General features: G+C 41.7%; 1 protein-coding gene across 1 annotated transcript in view; it reads right to left on the reverse strand.

Moving 5' to 3' along the window:
• si:dkey-82f1.1 (DENN domain-containing protein 2A) overlaps positions 1 to 18,486 on the reverse strand; it is a 39,078-nt gene extending 20,592 nt beyond the window's left edge. The window contains exon 1 of the mRNA XM_015963961.3: positions 18,282 to 18,486. The gene's annotated coding sequence lies outside the window, so the exon portion shown is untranslated. The remainder of the gene's footprint in view (positions 1 to 18,281) is intronic.
• Between the last annotated feature and the right edge of the window lie 1,059 nt (positions 18,487 to 19,545).

Consider the following 19,545-nt stretch of genomic DNA (forward strand, 5'->3'; position numbering starts at 1 on the left):
CTGTCGTTGTGTCCTTGGGCAAGACACTTAACCCCCCTTGTGTATTGGTGGTGGTCGAAGGGACCAGTGGCGCCTGTGCTTGGCAGCCTCACCTCCGTTAGTGCGCCCCAGGGCAGCTGTCGCTACATCGTAGCTCATCCGCACCAGTGTGAATGTGTGTGTGAATGGGTGAATGACTGTGTTGTAAAGCACCTTAGGGGGGGGGGGGGGGGGGTTGACTCAAGAAGGTGCTATATCAATACAGGCCATTTACCATTATCACATTGGGGATGTTCACCTCCGCATTTTATCCATTCCCATCGGGAGTGGTGAGCTGCAGCAATGGCTGCGCTCGGGAACTATTTGGTGGTCCCACCCCCCCACCCCCCCACCCCCACCCCCCCCAGTCCAACCTCTTAAAGCTGAGTGTCAAGCAGGGAGGCATTGGGTCCCTTTTTAAGTCTTTGGTATGACCCGACTGGGTCCGAGGGTAGACACTGTCCCACTAGGCCACGGAGAAGGCTATTTGGTTTAAAGTGGAATAAAACTCTGTAAGTTAGGTAAAAACAATGGATTGATACATTTTTAGTAGAGGTGCTGAAAAAAATCGATTCAAGTCTGAATCGGGATTCTTATTTATAAAGATTCAGAATCGATTCACAAAGGTTCAGAATCGATTCCGAGAACTCAAATATTTGGCATGTTACAGGTTTGAGATGCACTTTTTAAAATCTTTGTTAGGAGAGTCAGTACTCCGTTTACTTTTGTGGTCCCATAAACTGAGATGATTTATGTTTGAATCTGCTGATAAGACGGCACTTGAATGTAATTTTTTCCATACTCAGAAATTTGAGATATTCTCATATTTATTTTCTAAGTTGATAAATGAGTACTCAGGATTACTCATGTAACTTGTTTCCACACATACTTGAAAAGTATTTGATCGTATTACTTTCAAAGCTACTGTTAGGTAACTACAGATTTGTTTTACAAGATAAGCAAAAATAAATGTTGCCTTTTGGTCAAAAGATTGTTTCTGTTTACAGTTTTAGAATCACTTTAGTTTACATTGTAAATTAGCATTTTTGGAGCATGACCGGTTTGAAGTCAAATCAAAATGTCTCATAGCTTTAACTAACTTGTACAACAAAGTAGTTCATCCTGGAGCTGACACGCATTGTTAATACTGATTGTGAATCGATTAAAATTGAGAATCGAGAATCGATTCTGAGTCAAATCGGCACCCCAAGAATCAAATCAAATCAAATTGTGGGTTTCTCTAAGATTCACCTCCCTAATTTTTAGTTTTGCCTTTTATTTTGAATCTTTGAAAGATGAAAATATGTAAAAGTGTAGGACCTTAAAAGTGTGGGCTTCAGTCTACCTCCTTTTCAAACAATGCTTACTGTAAAATGTTTTTTTATTTTTATCCTTTTAAATGTTTGAAACAAATCAACAAAAAATGGCTTTGCCCTCTTAGAAACTAAGTGTAGTGGTTAGATAATAAAATTCTAGTATATTTATACGTTTCTTACAATAAATCTATACTTGGACTTTTTCTGTACTCAAACAAAAAGCTCATATGAAACCCATCCATGTGTAAATACGCTGAGTCCATGTGCCTCTCTGGCAAATGGACTTTGTGTGTGGGACTTTTTCCAGATGTCCTAGGAGATACATTGCAGGAAAAGTCGTCCACTTCTCTGTCAAATATCTCCAGTAAGATCTTGCATCCCCAAGCATTACTTTCCAAAAATGAGAAATGTGCTCCTTTTGACACTTTTCGTCAAAAGATCACTCTTAAAGCCGCTGGTAGATGTGAACGCTGATTTTTGTAAAAACATTCAAATGATGAAAGTCGGAATTGAAGGGTTTTTGCCCAACGGTAAAAATATTTTAGTTTATCTCACTGCTCGGCCTTTTCTCGTCACCCCTCCCCACATTCTCCGAGGCCCAGCACCCATGGGGAGAAAAAAATGGAGGAGGAAGGTTTGCATCAACGCTGCTCTGGCCTGTAGCCCCAAATCATTCTCAGCTGTGAGCCAAGTAGGAGGCACGTGGTTGAGGAGAAACATCAAGTAAAGTTTTTTTTTCCTTCCTTTACTGATTGGAAGGTTTTAGTAAAAAGCAAACTAAAGAAACTGGAAAGAGGTAACTTTGCTTAAAATATAAGACTTTTAACTGATTTCTGTATTTTTTCTGAGTTGGACCGATGGAGCGTTTCTGGGAGGGAGGGAAGATGAGATTTCCAGAAAAGAGTGATATGGGTGGAGAAAAAGGACCTGTCAAAACTCAGGAGGAAAGTGGACGCTGCAAAGAATAACACAAATCTACTGTTGCACACATTTTAAAGATCTCCCACTTCAATTTTAGAGCCCCCTAGACAAAATAAAAAGGCCTCTCAGTAACGGTTTAAGTTCCTTTAAAGGTAATTTGGTATTCTTGCACAAGTCTGACTTTCAGCGCTCCAGCGTTCTCAAACTTCTCCAACCTGCAGGAGCTGACAATCAGTTGTATTCACATCTTGTAACAGCAGTAAATTTGACAACATTGCTTGTTTTTCAGCTTTCGGTTACTAAGGAAACTCATTCAGACAAAGAAAAGGCTTTTGTTTCCTGCAGCTATTAGCAGCAATTGTTAACACTGACCTCCAGAAAAAGGTGGCCATAATAACAATGCAGAGGCTGAGGGAAGCCATCTGCTGAGCCCCATTAAAAAAAACAACCATGTGACCTGGAGACCTCCACCTGCCCCGCCCCCTTATTGACCGCCCTGTGAAATGTGACAAGTCGGACGCTGCAGCGGAGGAAACAAAGGTGGTAGGGATTGGGTGGATGAGGGCCAGGCGGTGGAAATAATCCTTAAAATTCAGATTACATCCTGGTATTTTTTATACTTTGATTTGTTTTTTGAGACATGTTAATTAATCAACTTTAAGCTCACAATATACTTCCATTGCCAATGAAGGGATTGTTAACTTACAAAAAAAAAACAGAAAATCTTTAGGTTGTTAAATTTTTTTTCAAATAAACAACAGGACCTCTATGTTTGTCATCGTTTGAAGACATGTACCTCCAAAGGGTTTCTACACTTCAGCGGGGGAATCACACTAATTTCTGACCCAATCCTGCCCTTCTGACATGCTTAAGGATGTGCCTGATTACTCTGACAACTCTAAAGACAATCTCATCAGATGTTCCTAGCATGTGTGGTGTATTAAAAATGCTCTGGTCTGCTCGGAAGGACGTCGGAATGTCTTGGATAGGGGCTTTCAAAAGTTTTAGACTGTCTTGGTCAGATTTTCCAGGACAAACAAGTATTCTACCATAAAGCGAAGTGACTGCACACTCCTCCTCTTCCACCATGTTTGTTTACAATGAAGCAACGCAAATTCTCACGAGATTCTCCGTGCGACCGGGAATCGTTTGTATGTGAAACTGGCTTGTATGTAGTGGGTAATTTTTTTGCTGTGTCGCCACACATTCCACACTCTGGCACTGCAGCTGGTAATTTGAGATTTATTTTTTATGTGTGGTCTAGCATGCTTTGAAAATCATCCAACAGTTTAAAAATCCCTCCGTCCCTTCTCCCCTGAATACCAAATTTTAACCTTTTTGTGTTTTAAGTGTTATTTAGTCTCTACAGCCAAAGTAAGAGCTGAAACCGAGTTACAGGCATCAGTTCTTTCTCCTTGCCTCTAATCCCATCTCTGGTGCTCATGGACAGAGTATGAATGTGTAGTTGAGTAGAGAGGTCCTGACAAGAGAACCACAGTGTCTCATCTCTGCTTTTTGCAGATGATGTAGCGCTGTTGACCTGCATTGTCTACTAATATCTGCAGCCAAGTGCGAAGCAACTATAATGAGCATTCTCCATCCAAACTGGGAGGCCCCATCCAGGTTGGGAATATGACTCTGGCTCAAGAAGGGAAGTCTGATCACAAGTGATGGTGGGATGGAGAGAGCAATGGACTGAAGGATCTCAGCTCTGATTGTAGTAACGAGGATGTTAATCTGGTCGGTTGTGGAGGTGAAGCTCTCAATTTACTGGTTATTTGTTATGATCATCATCTATGGTCATGAGATTAGGAGGAAATCCCAGGGCAGAGCTTGAATTTACTGGAGGGATTATTTATCCTTTGTGACCTAGGAATGCCCTGGGGTTTCCCAGGAGGAACTGGATAGGGATGTCTGGGTTTCCCTCTGGGACCTGTTACTGCTGAGAGCTGACCTTGAAGCAGAAGACCATTGACGGATATATGGATTGTTCAAAAGCACAAAATGATTCCAAATGAAGGTCACCGTTTCTGCTTTGACCCTGTCGTATTGTGATGACAGATGCCTACAATAAAACCCAACATACGCTGAGTTGGTCCTTGTGGTATTTAAAGGACTTTGACTTAAATATTTTAACCCTCTCGGGCTCAAAATAACTTTTGACAAAAGGACAAACAACTAGGTCCTTCAGGGGAACTTCTGAGTAAAAAAATGCTCATGAAATACGTGTGTGGCGTAACCAGGTAGCTTTTAACGTTGCAAATCTGCGCCTCCAGAGGGTTAAAGCATCATCCTCTAATCCTGCAATGCCTATACTCATGTTAAACATAATCTGCCTTCGTGATTTTGTAACTTTTTAAAAGATGGTTTTGATGCTTCTTTTGCTCCATATCTGTTGATAGTTGATAACGTTTAGCAGCTGAATAGAGGGACCATCTTTGTCAGGCTACACGCAGAAGGTGCTGTCGGCGTCTCCCTATCAGAACGTTTGGACGCTGTCAGCAGCTAGCTGTGGACTGGCTGATGTTGCAGTGCTCTGGAGGCCTGCCTCTCTGCCTTTCTCTACAGCTGCTTCTCATAAGGGTTTCATCCTTCCCTCCATCCCCCACCCCCGTGCAGCCCTGCAGGAACAGCTAACACTATTACATCATCCTCATCGTGTTCTCTCCTAAACTGCTTTCTTTTTTCTTTCTGTCACTTCTTTAAACACCTAAAAAGGACAAAGTCCCAGCCTTTAGGGATTGGAGTTTATCCTAAATACAGAGCAACAGCAAAAACTAATGTAGGTTTTTGTCAAACATCTACCGACCAGAAGATAGCTAAATGCCATGATAAAAAATATATATATTGTTGTGTTTTCCCTTGCCCAGGCACGTTGTGGACCTGATCCCTACAGATATTCCGGTTCAGATCAGCTAGAAGCCAAAGCTTTGTCTGTAATCAATTTAACACACTGCTCCAGCTCCTTCTGGAACTTGGCTGTTCTTTCTAACCCGTCTTCCTCTCTTTTATTTTCCTCTTTTCATTCTTTCTCTTTCAGAGCTGTTTAGTTATGAAGTAGTGGGGAGGAATACATTAATAACGAAAAAGAGCAAACAAAGTGCTTCCCTTTGTTGCTCAGACTAAACTGAACTCTTTCTGCAGTTTTGGAGCCAGGTTGTTTATTCTAATCCTCGACATTTAGCTCCAAGCGACTTAAACGTCTAAAGCCGGGCGTACACTGTGCGACTTTTTCACTTTTTTGAGCCGATTTTCCAGTCGTGCGAGAAGCCAAGACATCGGGGCGAGTTTTGCGCCGAGCGGTCGTGTAGTGTACAGGGGGTTACGAGAGGCGATTAACACCACGTGACCAGCCGCCGATCAGCAGTCGTGAGGTCGCAGGGACTTCTGGTGTGTTTAATATTTTGCTCGTCCCTCGTGAGGGTATCGCAGTGTTGAAGCGGCGCTGCGAGCAGCTGCGAGCAGCTACGATCCAAAAAGTATCAGAACCGCTCACGGCGCATGCGCGCGCAATCCTGCATCAACGCCGGCCGGTCGTTCGCTTTTTCCCTAATAACACACGCTGTTCGGTTTTGTTTCTACACGTTTTTTTACTCACAAAGATTGTCAAGAAAGCGTGTTTGTCGTGTTCATGTCAAATTAAACTGATCATAAAACACAGATTTACTTTCTTTATTTCGTTTTCCTCATCCAACCCCCATAAATCCCTGTGTGTCCTCCTGCAGCACTCCCGAAGGACAACAGGCAAGACAAAAAAGTCTGACGTGTTGTGTAAAAACTGCTATTTTTAGCACATTTTAGGGCCGACGTGTTGCTACCAGACGTACAGTGTGAGCAGTCAGGTCGCATGCGAGAATTGGGTCGTACAGTGTGAGCACACGACTCGTGAGATCTGCTCTGCGAGGAAGTCGTACAGTTTGAGCTGAAGCTGAACGCTGCGAGTGAAAAAGTCGCACAGTGTACGCCCGGCTTAATGTAACAAACTGGCTTTGATTTCATTTGCTGACTGTGCTGCATGTGACTTTGTTGGCCTCGGAAAGCTGGTTGCAGGAGAAGCAGGAAAGAAAGATTTGATGTTAACGGAAGGACTATGTGGAAAGAAAGAAAAGGAAAGATCGCACAAATAAAGAGTGGAATTTTATCATCTCCTTTCTCTGGGTTTTTGTCCTTGTGTCACGCTCAGGGCCCCCGCTGCTTTCCCAAGCTGATTTTGCAGCGAGGCCTTGGACTTGAGCCAAACGGGCCAACTCAGATTTTTGTGCGTGTCAGTGAGGAAATCATCCTATATACTGCTGTCTCTCACACACACACACACACACACACACACACACACCTACACACCTACACACACACACACACACACACACACACACGTAAATGCATAGTGCATGTACAGTGCAGTGCTGTCTAAATGTATTGATTGCTGTCCTTGGTCAGAATGATCGTAAGAGCAGGATGGACGTGAGACAGCACTCAAACTTGGTTTAGCCACAGAGTCAGACAGGAACTGGGGGGGGGGGGGGGGGGGGTCTACAAACAAATCATGTCTTCCTGCATCCTTTATTTTTGCTCATCAAGCATTTCTAAATATAAAACAAGTGACCATTGTGGTTTCAAACTCGTCACATGCCATGTTGTGTATATATGTGTATACTGTCTGTCCTACTGGGAGCTGAAAGTATGTTGAAAATATTACTCCATGAAAAATATACGTTCAACAGGTGGTTAGCACAGATACTTCTGGGCAAGGAGGCTTGAGTCTGAGCTGGGGTTATTCTCTGGGGGTTAGGGTCTGCAGTTCAAAGATACGGTGAGTAAAACTGGTGAGCTTTAAAAGTGTGCAAGCTTGAGCAATAGCTGTATGTTATCTGTGCATTGAGCAAATGACTGCAAAGTTGTCTATTCAAGGGTCACTTTATTTGGTACGTCTTGCCACAGTCAGTGTTGAATTGTGGCATATCATCTGCTGGTGTTGTCCACTGTGGTCCAACACAGACATCTACCAGAGCATTAGAGCACCTCACGCTTCCTTCTGCCAGCATGTCTTTGTGTAGATGTTGGTTTCATTTTAGCACCTGTGCACCTGCTCACACTACCAAGAGCACCAAAAGCTGGCTCAGTGTTACTGGGCTCGGTCAGCCAGCTACCTGGCCTCGCCTGAACCCCACGTTGAGAGGGGTAAAGTAAAGAAGAATATATGAGACATCAGAAACAACAATGCAGATGAAGGCAACATGGGTTTCTATTACATCTCAGCAGAGCCACAGACTTAATGGCCATCATGCCATTGATGCAGTGATTTCTGCAAAAGGAGGCGGAACCAAGTTTTTAGTGGCTAGAAATTAACACGTTTTTTTTAGAACCCTGATATTTTTGTTTAAGATATCCTTTTTTATTTATCTCACATGATGTTCATTTGTTTCAGATGTACCTATAGAACCAGTCTGCTGAATGTGAGATCAACATAGATTTTTTTTTTATCCCTGGGTATTTTCTCTTTTGTGGGCCCGCTTGTCAGGTACCAGCGACCATGCCACACCTAAAGTCACTTAAACTCCAACTACATCTCCTATAAAGCAGTTAGTTAGTGAGAGTCTAGAAAGAAATCTGTTTCATTGGATTGCTTCATGTACATGAAATGGCCCCCTAACCCCCCCTCACTCGTCATGTGTACTCGCAGCGACAGGAAGTGTAACCTAAGCTTTGTCTTCCTCAAACTTGAGGTTTTTTTCAGATAAATGCAATTTTGTGGACAAGCATCAGGTCAAAGATCAGCAAGCAGAAGGAAATCTTTGAACAAACTCAGCAGAACTATTCTTTATGTCCTGTTTACGAACTCACCAACTCTATTACTCTTTTTGAGGTTTACCTTGAGATTTTAAATAAAGATTTTCTTTAGTGTCTACGGCTTCCTATCCAGTAAGTACCTGAAATGTAAAGACTTTTAGTCTGGCTTGTTGAAAGTCATTGAATAGTGTAAATGCAAGCTCTGAGGTATTTTTATTTTAACCCTCTCAGGCTCAAAATAAGTGTTGATAATAGGACGAACAACTAAGTCCTTCAGGGGAACTTCTGAGTTAAAAAATGCTCATGAAAAACGTATGTGGAGTAACCAGGTAGGTAGGTTTTAACGTTGCAAATCTGCAACGCCTGCCTGCAGAGGGTTTACTCTGATTTTGCTGATGATCAATTAAACAGTTCGATGTATATCAAAATACACAAGTTTTTTTTAATTCTTCAACAAAATAAAGGGTTGCAAACAGAATAGTTAGAAAAAAATGGAAAGAAATCATGTGGGTGAGAGGACAGTAAAAGTGGAGAATTGTCAAAGTAGGGTAAACTAATCTCACATATCTCTATCTACGAGTGTGTTTAGTTTCTTCTCTTTGCAGAGGTTAGCATCTGTCGTTCACGGTCTTGTCATATCTTCTCCCAACTGAAAGAGATCATCTTTCAGCAGGGTTCCTGACTCATCCAGGGTATGCTCCCAATTACTCTGCTGGCTCGACAGACTAAAGCACCTCGCCAACTCATTCCATGAACCTCTTTCATAAACCGCTCTTACTTTGGCCTACATCACCCCATGTAACACTGCCTCTGTCAAATCCTAAATAACTCCACATTTGGTACCTTTACAGCTCAAACACCTCTTCAGATCCAGCTAATCTTGAAACATTTACTCTGACTCTGCTGTAGGTTGAATGAGGTAAATACATTAAAATGGTTGGGTGGAGATTATGCAGGGGTAGCATTCCATTTCTAACACGTTGAAGGACTTTTTCACTTGCAGTTTTAAAATTAATTCGTTCTTTAAAGGTGAAGAAACATTTTTTTTATTAGCCCCTTTTTGAAAACAATGCTGCCAATTTGCCACAAGGCCGTGCCGGCTTCAGGGAGCCTTAGGTCATTTATACGCGGTCTGACCGCGGCGGTAATGTGGCGCAACCGTGTCCTTTTACAAAAGCTGTGCAATGGCGGTATAAAGGTGGGTATGTGGTCGGTCTCTGCTCTCAGTTTAATCCTTATATGTCCTAAGTGCATTTTTTTACACAGACAGGTGAATTTTTGTGAATAATTTAGGCTATGTAACTGCAATTTAAATTCCCCTACTCCATTTACTGTAACACTGAAATTATTTAGTAGCGTCACCTCCCTTAGTGCTATATAAATAACCTGAATAGAATATATATATATGTATATATATATATATATATATATATATATATATATATATATATATATATATATATATATATATATATATATATATATATATATATATATATAATGTTTCATACTTGTCATTACCAGGCAAAGTGGTCAGTCAACTAAGACCAGACCTGCCGGCAATTATACGTTTTATCTAATATTTGCGTTCTTCATGCTGCACACATCTCCTCCTCTCCCAGACTGGGAGCCTCTCGGCGGGAGGCAATTTTCAAGCTCTAAAAACTCCAAAACTTTGCTCAGCCTGAAGGTTACACATCTCCACTATCTTCTGATGTAAAGTAGAAACTTCATGAGGGATCATATTTGTAGATGAGACTTGTTAAAGTCAGCAATAAGGCTTTGGCCCTTTTAACGAGTAAGTCCCAACACTAACAACACTGTACTGAAACTAGAACCAACATGCATAAACAGACAGATCGGTCCTGCCTACTTACACTGTTGGTCTTTTTTAAATACGCAGTAATCGTTGTTTGCCTTTTTCACTTCATCCTGCATCCTAGCAGCAACCACTTTAGCACCTCTGGAGTTGGTGTTTGTTTACGTCATACTGCATTCAATGCAATTAGAAAAAGGAGCTTCAAGCGCTTAACCTCTGATTTTGTTTTCTTTCTGGCCTTGGTTGGGGGGGGGGGGGGGGGATCTGGGTCGATCTGAATCTGGGGGGGGGACTGGCATGAAAAGGAATCCTGAAGAGCCACAGTGACTTTAGCCATTCACCCATGGGAATACAGCAAATACAATGTGAAAAATATCATAGTAAAAATATTTTTTACATTGTCGGTTTTCCTACAGGATCACGATGGCCTCTAGCAGGAATGAATGCCTTGGAAGTCATTCTCTGGGGGGGGGGGGGGAAACAACTGGTTGGTCTGTTTCAGGAACTAGAAGTCAGCTGGAGGAGAAAGTAGCTTCAGATGGCAGGATTTGGGGTTTCATTTCTTGATATTTGGATATCTCACCTTAGATTGGATAACAGCAACACAACTCTACCACTGATTGTGCTCTGCAACATTGATGTTTAATCTCCATGTTGCTAATGCTAACAGTTAGCTGCTAGCTGTGACGTTCTCTGCTGTTTCCTGGCTGCTAAACAAACAACAGCCTTCCTCATTGTGAGTCCAGATGAGTGAGTCTATAAATAAGTGACAGTGTGGTGTAGACCTGTCCAAGATGGCCGTTACAGGACATTGCTTGCTTGGAAGGAAAACATAAAGAAATGAGTCACGACTGTTTAACGGTGGTGTTTCACTGTATTTGGTAGTATTGAAAGTGTAATAACAAAAGAAAAGGTGAGATGATTGTGCGACGACTAGGTTAGAGGGAATGACCACTGGAGGAAAGAAATGAACCATCATCATGTTGATGTCTATCAGAACCTGTTCCACTGACTTGGAGAATGAAAGGTTTTATTTTTTCATGTCTAAACTGGCTTTTTCAGCTCATTAACATCATCCCCAGCAGATCATATGTCTCCTTCAACCCACAGCCTCCAAATCTCCTCCTCTGCTGCCTTCTTTCTGTTTTTTTTTTCCCTTCTGTTTTATATTTTATGGACATCTCTGGAGAATTCCCATCACAGCGTTGTCGTCTCATCTCTCCTCTCCTGTTTTGCTGCATGCCTGCACAGAAACATTTTTTCATAATTCACCCACCGGTCCTCAGGGGAGCTGAACGAGGCGAGAGCTTGGGAAAGGGCTCTTCCGGAGTGTAAACTCCATAGTCGGAGATGATGCTTTCGACCTCCACACACCCCTTGACTCAGAGCTATGAGCCTCAGCCAAGACCGCCACTAACTCTACTGAAGTGAAATTAAAACCTAAATGTAAATTTGAAAGTGACTAACTTATTTTATGCCTCTACCTTTGATGTTTTTTCTGTTAAAACAGAGAGTTACATCATAAAATGATCATGAACTGTTTTTATGCAAACATTTAGAATTGTTCAACTTTAAATCTGAAACCAGAATAAAGATTTACATAAACGAGACAAAAAACCTTCAATGTCTTAACCTTTAGAAACAGGCAAGATGGTGTTTAGACATAATTAGCTGTAATCAAAGCTCTCCTGCGTCTGCAGCATATACTCATTATGCTGCTGAACGTGGATCAACTTCCAAGAGGAGTGTGGTTTTAATTGATCCTTTAAATGACGGGAAAACAGCATTATTTCATTCAACTGCATTCAGAACCAAACTTCATCCATCCATCCACCCTAGCCTAAACCAGGCTAACTGTAAAGAATGAGCTGTAAGTCATGAGTGCACCGTGTAGCTAAATTCATGTGGACATGTGTGTGCTGTTCTTCTGCACGTGTGTGTTTACAGGACAGCCACAGGGTTGCTGGTTAGACCCCAGTTGCACTAAACCATATCAATTGTTTTGGACCTTTGGAAGGTAATTTACTAATTAAAATTGGAATCTACTCCATCGACCCGGCTCATCGGACATAAACTAAAAACTGAACACAATTTGAAGATTTAGAATATTTTTATTAAAGGTGTTGATCGCTTGTTTAATCAGTACATTTGAGGAGGTCTCTAGTAGGAATGAATGCTTTGTAAGTCGTACTCTGTGTCTGTATCAGCACGGAGTCAGCTGGAGGAGAGAATGGCAGAACACGACAGGATTTGGACTAATTTCCTGAAATTTGGACGTCTCACCTGTGATTGGCTAACAGCAACATGATTCTACCACTGACTCTGTTTGCTCTTCAACCTGAATGTTTTCTCTCCACCAATAACACAAGCCTGGAGGAGTTCTGCTGTGTGGTGGAGTTGCCTAAGATTACGGTTAGCTTCTACTAGCTACGACTTTCTCTGCTGTTTCCTGGACGCTAAAACAACAACAGCCTTCCCCGTTGGGAGTCCAGATGGGTGAGTCTATGAATGTTAAGTGACAGTGTGACGTAGAGCTGTCAGGCTTTTCTAATCCCAGAGTTTCATCTACAATCAGACGCTAATGCAGGAGATAGGTGTAGGAGACTATTTCATGTTATGCATGTTAAACATGGAGTGACTGATTATATTCCGAAATAATAACACAGAGACAAAAGAATGGTGAGGAATAAAAATATATGTAAAAATAAAAGTTCGGCTATTAAAAAGAATCATGAAATTTTAAAGTTGAAGGATGAGGATGTGGAATGATGGGCCATCGTAATCATAGAAATGTTTCAAATAATGGATGGGGCTGAGGAACAATAGTGCACAAAAACAAAAGTGTGTTTTAGATGAGAGCCGTCAGGGATGTAAAGAAGGGAAAACGCAACAAAGCTCTAATGAGAGACTTCTACATGAAAGCATGTCCAGAAAATGAGCTGCTTCTGTTCTAGATTTAGCAAAGCATGTATGTTCTCTGAATGGGTTCTCATCAGGACTTAGCTCATTTAGCAGAAGCAACAATAAATAGAGTAAAAACTATTCCTCACTTTTAGTTATTGCGTTGTTTGCTCATTTTAATTGTGCATTTGTGTTTCAAATGAGTGATCGTTGAGAAGGCTCGTGCCATTCTGGTGTTACATCATCTTGCACTGTGTGTCAAGTGTTGTGTTGTTGCAGGTTGCATTGAGGTTTATTTCTTCTCCCTCAGAAAAAAAAACCTAAATCTTAAAATGATGCTGCAGCAGGCATGTAGTAAACAACCAGAGCTGGGTTAGCTTTAAGGTTTGTGAAGTATAGAAATGTACAATCACCTCTCCAATATTAACTCAAAAGTTAAAGCACATCTTTGAGTCACTCTCAGAAAGTAACTAACCTGCTCCCTCAGTCAGATACCATCTGATGCATCAGTGACTGAGAGTCATGTACGTCCGCTGCTGTAAGAGCTCACAGATCAACATAACTCTGTGGGGAAACCCCAAATCACATTCTATATTTGACCAAAACTCCTAAACTCCACCATTTTCCAACAAAAAAGAGTGTCCTGGTATTAGGACTAGTAAATATTGGAAAAAAAAGTCATCAGTCTCAGTCAGTATCTCAGCTAGCAGTGCAGTGGCCTAGTGGTATGAGTGTCTGCCCTGAGACTGGGACATTGTGGGTTCAAATCCATCAAATAGTTCCCAGGCATCGCTGTGTCTGCAGCTCACTGTTCCCCCGAAGGATGGATCAGATTAAGAGAACAAATTTGAACACAGACCTGTGTGTGTGTGTGTGTGTGTGTGTGTGTGTGTGTGTGTGTGTGTGTGTGTGTGTGTGTGTGTGTGTGTGTGTGTGTGTGTGTGTGTGTGTGTGTGTGTGTGTGTGTGTGCGTGCGTGCGCTCGTGCGTGCGTGTGTGTGCTTCATGACAAAACCCATGACCATAACCACAGGACACATTCCTTCGGAGCATATCTCTGTGGCGACAACAGCAGGCCTGTGGGGTCTTTGAGGAGCAGTCTGCCCTGTAGGATGCTAGAGCCCTGCTGGCACTGTTCAGAGCCCCCACAAAACAAGGACTGTCACCACCTGCTGCATGAAAACACTACAGTGTATGAAAAATGCATGAAAGCAACTCAGTTGTCTCTCCAACTACACACACTTTTTAGAAAAGTTTCAAATACAACTTACTCTGCATGTAAAAAAAAATCACATTTCCTCTTCTCTCTTGGACACATTTGAGTGAATCATACAAATCAGTCAAAACTCATTTCTTCACATACTTCCAAGAAAAAAAATGTTTCATGAAACAAAATAATTCAAAACATCTGGCAGGTTTTTTTTCTTCAGCTCTCCTCCTCCACCGAGTAAATCAGACCCTGTTCATGAGTGTTTCACTGTGTTCCAGCCATGGGTAAAGATGTAGGAAGTAAGTGCCATGTTTGTAGTTCTGTGTGAGACGATCATCAAGAAAGTGAGTAAAAGGTAGCTAAAACTAAATAATTAATTTTTATAAAGAGCTAAATGAGGCACATTAACTCAACCAGAGTATTGAAACCTGTGGTTTTCCTCTACAGCTCATATACTCATTCACAGAACTCCTGCAGAAGGTAACCTCTGACCCTGATGCAGGGTGGACCTGATCCAATCAGCCAGACCAGTGTGTGTGTAACAGCAACAAGACACACACCGTGGATTCAAGGGACCAGATAGCAAACAGTTTCTGTCTCTTTACCTCCAAAACCATAAAGGTTGTCTCCACAGCATCAGAAAGTTACCAGTTTACTAAACTCAACCAGTCAAGTAAACAGAAGGCGGAAACAGACAGAAACAGAGGATTAGAGGAGTGGAGGAATTTTAATTTGTGTTCAGTAAAACATTCAAGCGTCCCCTAGTCTGTCTGAAACTTCATGCAACATCAAAGAACGCCTCGACAACTCTTCTGGTTGTTCCAAACTGAATGTGTGCTCAAAGAAAGTTCTACCACTGCATCATTAGATGTTTGACATCTACATTTTTTTAACTTCTTATCTTTGCTTCTAAAATAGGTAAAACATCAATTGAGGACACAAAAAGCTAAATCTGTTCTTCTATTAGCTAGTAAATACCCCCAGATGGAGGCGGCAAAACACCATTAAAGAACAAGGCTTCTCTGTTATATTTGAAAAATATTCTAATCATTATGTTTGAAAAGGTAGGAGGATAAGAAAACTTGATTTAAAGTGGTATATCTCCTAACTGGTCTTCCCAATAGAGCTGTGAAGCAACTGCAGCTTGTTCAGACTGCTGCTGCAAGAGTCTAACAAGAACTAAGAGAACGGAACACATCACTCCTGTTCTTAGATCCCTACACTGGTTACCAGTAAACCACAGAATAGATTTCAAAGTGTTCCTACTAGTTTATAAATCACATGGGACCAAAATAAATGTCTGATCTCATTCCTGTATAAACACCCATTAGCCTGGCAAGCCAGACTAAATAAATGTATTATTTAGTCTGGCAACGCTCCATTGACGTCTCTCGGTTGTGGGGCGGGTTCTAACGTTGTCTTTCAAATGATCTCCACATGCTACTGGACAATGAATGTGACATACTCACTGCAACAGCCATCGGTAAATGAGGCGGTCCACAGTTGAAGGAGAAAACACATCATTTTTTCTAAAAAAAAAAAAGCCACTTAAATACATCTATCTGCTCCTGATTCTAATGAAGCCCAAGTTCTAATAGTCCAAACCTGATGTAAAAGCTGTTTCAAACGAGCTGTCGCCATCTTGGTCTGTATTTGATATAGCGCCTTCTAGAGTCCTGGAACCCCCCAAGGCGCTTTACAACACAAATCAGTCATTCACCCATTCACACACACATTCACACCCTGGTGGGGATGAGCTACGATGTAACCACAGCTGCCCTGGGGCGCACTGACAGAGTTTCACTCTGTTGCATCATCCCACCCACCAGGCATATAGAGTGCCCTGATTGGCCCACAAAGCAGATAAAGCTCTGTGATTTGTTCACTAAGCAGATAGAGCACTATGATTAGCCCACCATTATGGGCCAATCACAGCTCTTTATGTGTTTGAAACCCCTCTAGAGAGCTGTGATTGGCCAGCCAGAATGCTGTTAGGGGCTGCTGAAGTTCCAGTGGAGCGTTCCTAGACCAAACTTTGCAAAGCAAGAATTTGGTCTAGTTCACTAGGCTACTCTGAGATCCCTTGGAAACAATCAGCTGGTAGAACCACGGTTCAGAACAAAACATGGTGGAGATGCATTTAGTTACTATGCTGCTCATATATGGAATCAGCTTCACCATGACCTTGGGTGTGCCCAACCCTAGTGTTGTTTAATGTACTCATCAGCCTTTAAATGAATTGTTTATTATGCTGCATCGTCTCCACTGTAATCTGCGCTGTAACTTAGTCTTCTCCTTTAGCTCATGACTGTAATTCTGTCTGTGTGTATTTTAATTTGAGTTTTTATGTGTTTTCATATTATGACACATAGAATTTCCTCTGTGTTTGAAATGTGCTCTATAATAAACCTTAAGATTTTGGGAATATGTATATGGCAACTTCCATGCAGTTTTGTGGTGGCTTGTGAGGACAAAAAGCAGCAACAGCAGCTGGCTACATCACTGCTGGGGAACCCGAGTGTCTTCCAGGTGTACTTTCCTGTTGTTTCTCCTGTTTAAAGGTAATCCGATGGTGATGTAAGGTTTATGAAGTAAACTAGTCCCAGTCAAGGAGGCGGTACGAATTTTGTCCAGTTTCCAAACAGCTTCCAGAAACGGTTTGTGTGCTAAACGTCTCCTGAGACTGGCTCCCACAAGAGCAGCAAATCATTTGAAATGTGACACAATATGTTTAAAAATACATACGTAAAAATAATGTGAACTATCCTGCACTGTGAACTGAAATCCCTGTCATTGGTAATAAACTAAAGCCGGCAAAAATAATACGACACAGATTTGTTTTGAATCTCAGTGAAACACATCTCACTTCCTGTCTGGCTCGTGTAATTTCTTTAGGTTCATGATGATCCGCATGCCCCTTCTGATTCTGATACTGATGCAACATCTGGAAAAAACTGACTCCATGTGGAAGCTTTCTGGAGCGGATCCGGATCCACAACGCTCTGGTGTGAATGTTCTGTTGGACTCGGTCTGTGCGGAAGCCGTTTTGAAACTGCATCCGTTCCCCATGAAAGAGGTGTCAGACTAGTCATTAGCTCGTCAGTCTGGTCAGAATGACCTCAGCTTCTCCAAACACGGGTCCTTCAATGAGGCTCCTACAACAGGTCAGATGATAATTATTCCTAACTTCAGTACAGAACCCTGCCTCAGAAGATCTGACCTGTCACTTTAACTCTACAGCCTGCTGAGAAAACCAGGTCTGTTTATAATGAAGCTCCACACGCTACGTTAGCAGGCTTTCTCAGCTGCTTCTGGGATCTATCATCTAGATTCAGACCATTAGTCACCAGAGTGACCTCACAATGTTGTGTTCTGTTCCAGCTGTTTCCTGTTACCTCACAGCCAGAGTCTGACCAACACAAAACGACCTTTCATTTTTCTACTTCTGTTCTTTTAAAAGGAGCTGGTCGATCAGGCACACCGTTTCAGAATCAGAAGGGTTTTATTACCATGTGTGTGAGCAGGTCCACAACATTAGGAAACTGCTGGGGTACTTGGTGCAAGAATAAAAATTCTGCACAATTAAATAATCTTATAGAGCAGCAATAAGTGGAAAAACAACTAATGTGTACAAGTCAGTGTAGGTACTGATGTGTGTGTGTGTATACATATATATATATATATATATATATATATATATATATATATATATATATATATATATATATATATATATGTATATATAGATATATAGATATATATATATACATATATATATCTATATATATATATATGTATATATATATATATATATATATAGATATATAGATAGATGTTTTTGAGTTCACCTGGAGCTCAACTCCTTTTTCCACCTCCTAATCACCTCTTCCTCTCAACAATGCAGGCATGAAGACGTGCTTTTGTCCCCGGTGAAGAATGCTCATCTTACTTATCCTCCCGTCTCTCTCCCCCTGTCCCCCACACAACATGCCAGTTTGGAATGTGATGCTTTTAGTGGAACCGTCTGACAGCCACTGAGCGTGTGATCACGTGTGCAATGAGAAAAACACTTGGTTTGCCAAGGTTGAGCTGGAGTCGAAGCAGCTCTGAATGACAAAAAGAACTTTGACAGAAAGAATTCTTAACCTTCATAGTTCTCACTGACACAACCTGACTTCAGACACACGTTTAAAGCATGCAGAGAAGCAATTCCAAACATTGTTCCTTCAGCTCCTAAGATGAAACATGGCTCGGTTTTTAAAATGATTAATAAGAAGGAATCAGAATCTGAAGTGTTTAAATGCACCTACCTTTCTGAGCTGGTTGAGCCCTGGTGAAATGCTCTCAGTGTGCGTTTTCATTTTGTGAAACCTGATCCTGCAGAAGACAGCATCCACTTGCATGGCTCCTTTTCTTTCAAAGCCAGTACTTTTATCCCCTCTCTCCCCCTTACTCCTGACTTCTCTCACTTCACATAGCTCCAAGCCAAATCTCTCAAAGCACCCAGCTCCAAGGTGCTAAAATGTTGGAAAAAGACTCAAAAAAATCCCTTTTGTCCCGTCGTCCAGTCTCCAGGTTAAAAACGTCTTCACTCTGAAACAGATTCCTATCTCTCTGTGACACTGATTCCTTCTCGCTCTCCTCCTCCAAAACTTTTCCCACCCCTCCTTTCCTCAAGCCACCCCTCTTCTTCCCCTCTGCCCTTCCTTCTTTCTTGTCTCTCCTCCCTCTCCATTTTCCATCATCACCCCCCTCCACATCCTCTCCCACCCACCCACTGTTGAACTAATCTGCAGCTGACTGGGCGATTGGAGCCTTGGTTGCTGGGGAAACCACATGTCCTGCTCAATGAAAAAGAAAAAGGAGAGAGACGGAGCAGGAAGGGGCAACTCTGAGTGCAACTGTATACACAAATAAAAGCTCCTCTGGGAGGTGATTTGCTATGTCTCAGGGAGAGGAAATGTCCATCTGCTTTATCTTGTCTTGTTTACAGGTCCAGATGCACCCTCAGCACCAACAACGTCCATAGATAAAGTCATGTAAAGGCATTCGATCTCACTAATAACCGTGTGTTGGAGCAGAAAAGTGTTTTGGAGCTGGCCTCAGATCAGTCAGGGAAATGCAAACTGGAGATTCCTGCTGCTTACCATCAGATCCACGCCTTCAGGGAAACTTAATGAAGCTGTAAAAAGAACAAGAGATTCAGATGCATGCATGCATACTGATAACAGAGTGAGTAACAATTAACATATGTATGTGGAAGCTGATATAGAATGGTAGAATGTATAATCATCAGAGTAGTTTTCACTTTAAACTGAATTTTTAAACTCTATTTTTAATTGTCTGCAGCCCCAATAAAGACACGCATCTAATCAATTTAAAATGACCAAAAAAGGAATTGTTCAACAGTCTGTTTGAATAAAAGAACAACATCAATCCTTCTCTGGCATTCTGGCTTAAACAAACAACTATTTAAACCAATCAAACACAAACTGTGCCATTAGGCTGCTTTCCTCTAATTACTTCAGTGCCCTTCATAAAGTGTCTGAAGCTTCACCTCAGCAGAGCAGCTAC

Source organism: Nothobranchius furzeri, chromosome 4 (assembly GCF_043380555.1).
Source record: "Nothobranchius furzeri strain GRZ-AD chromosome 4, NfurGRZ-RIMD1, whole genome shotgun sequence".
NCBI classification, from domain to species: Eukaryota; Metazoa; Chordata; class Actinopteri; order Cyprinodontiformes; family Nothobranchiidae; genus Nothobranchius; species Nothobranchius furzeri.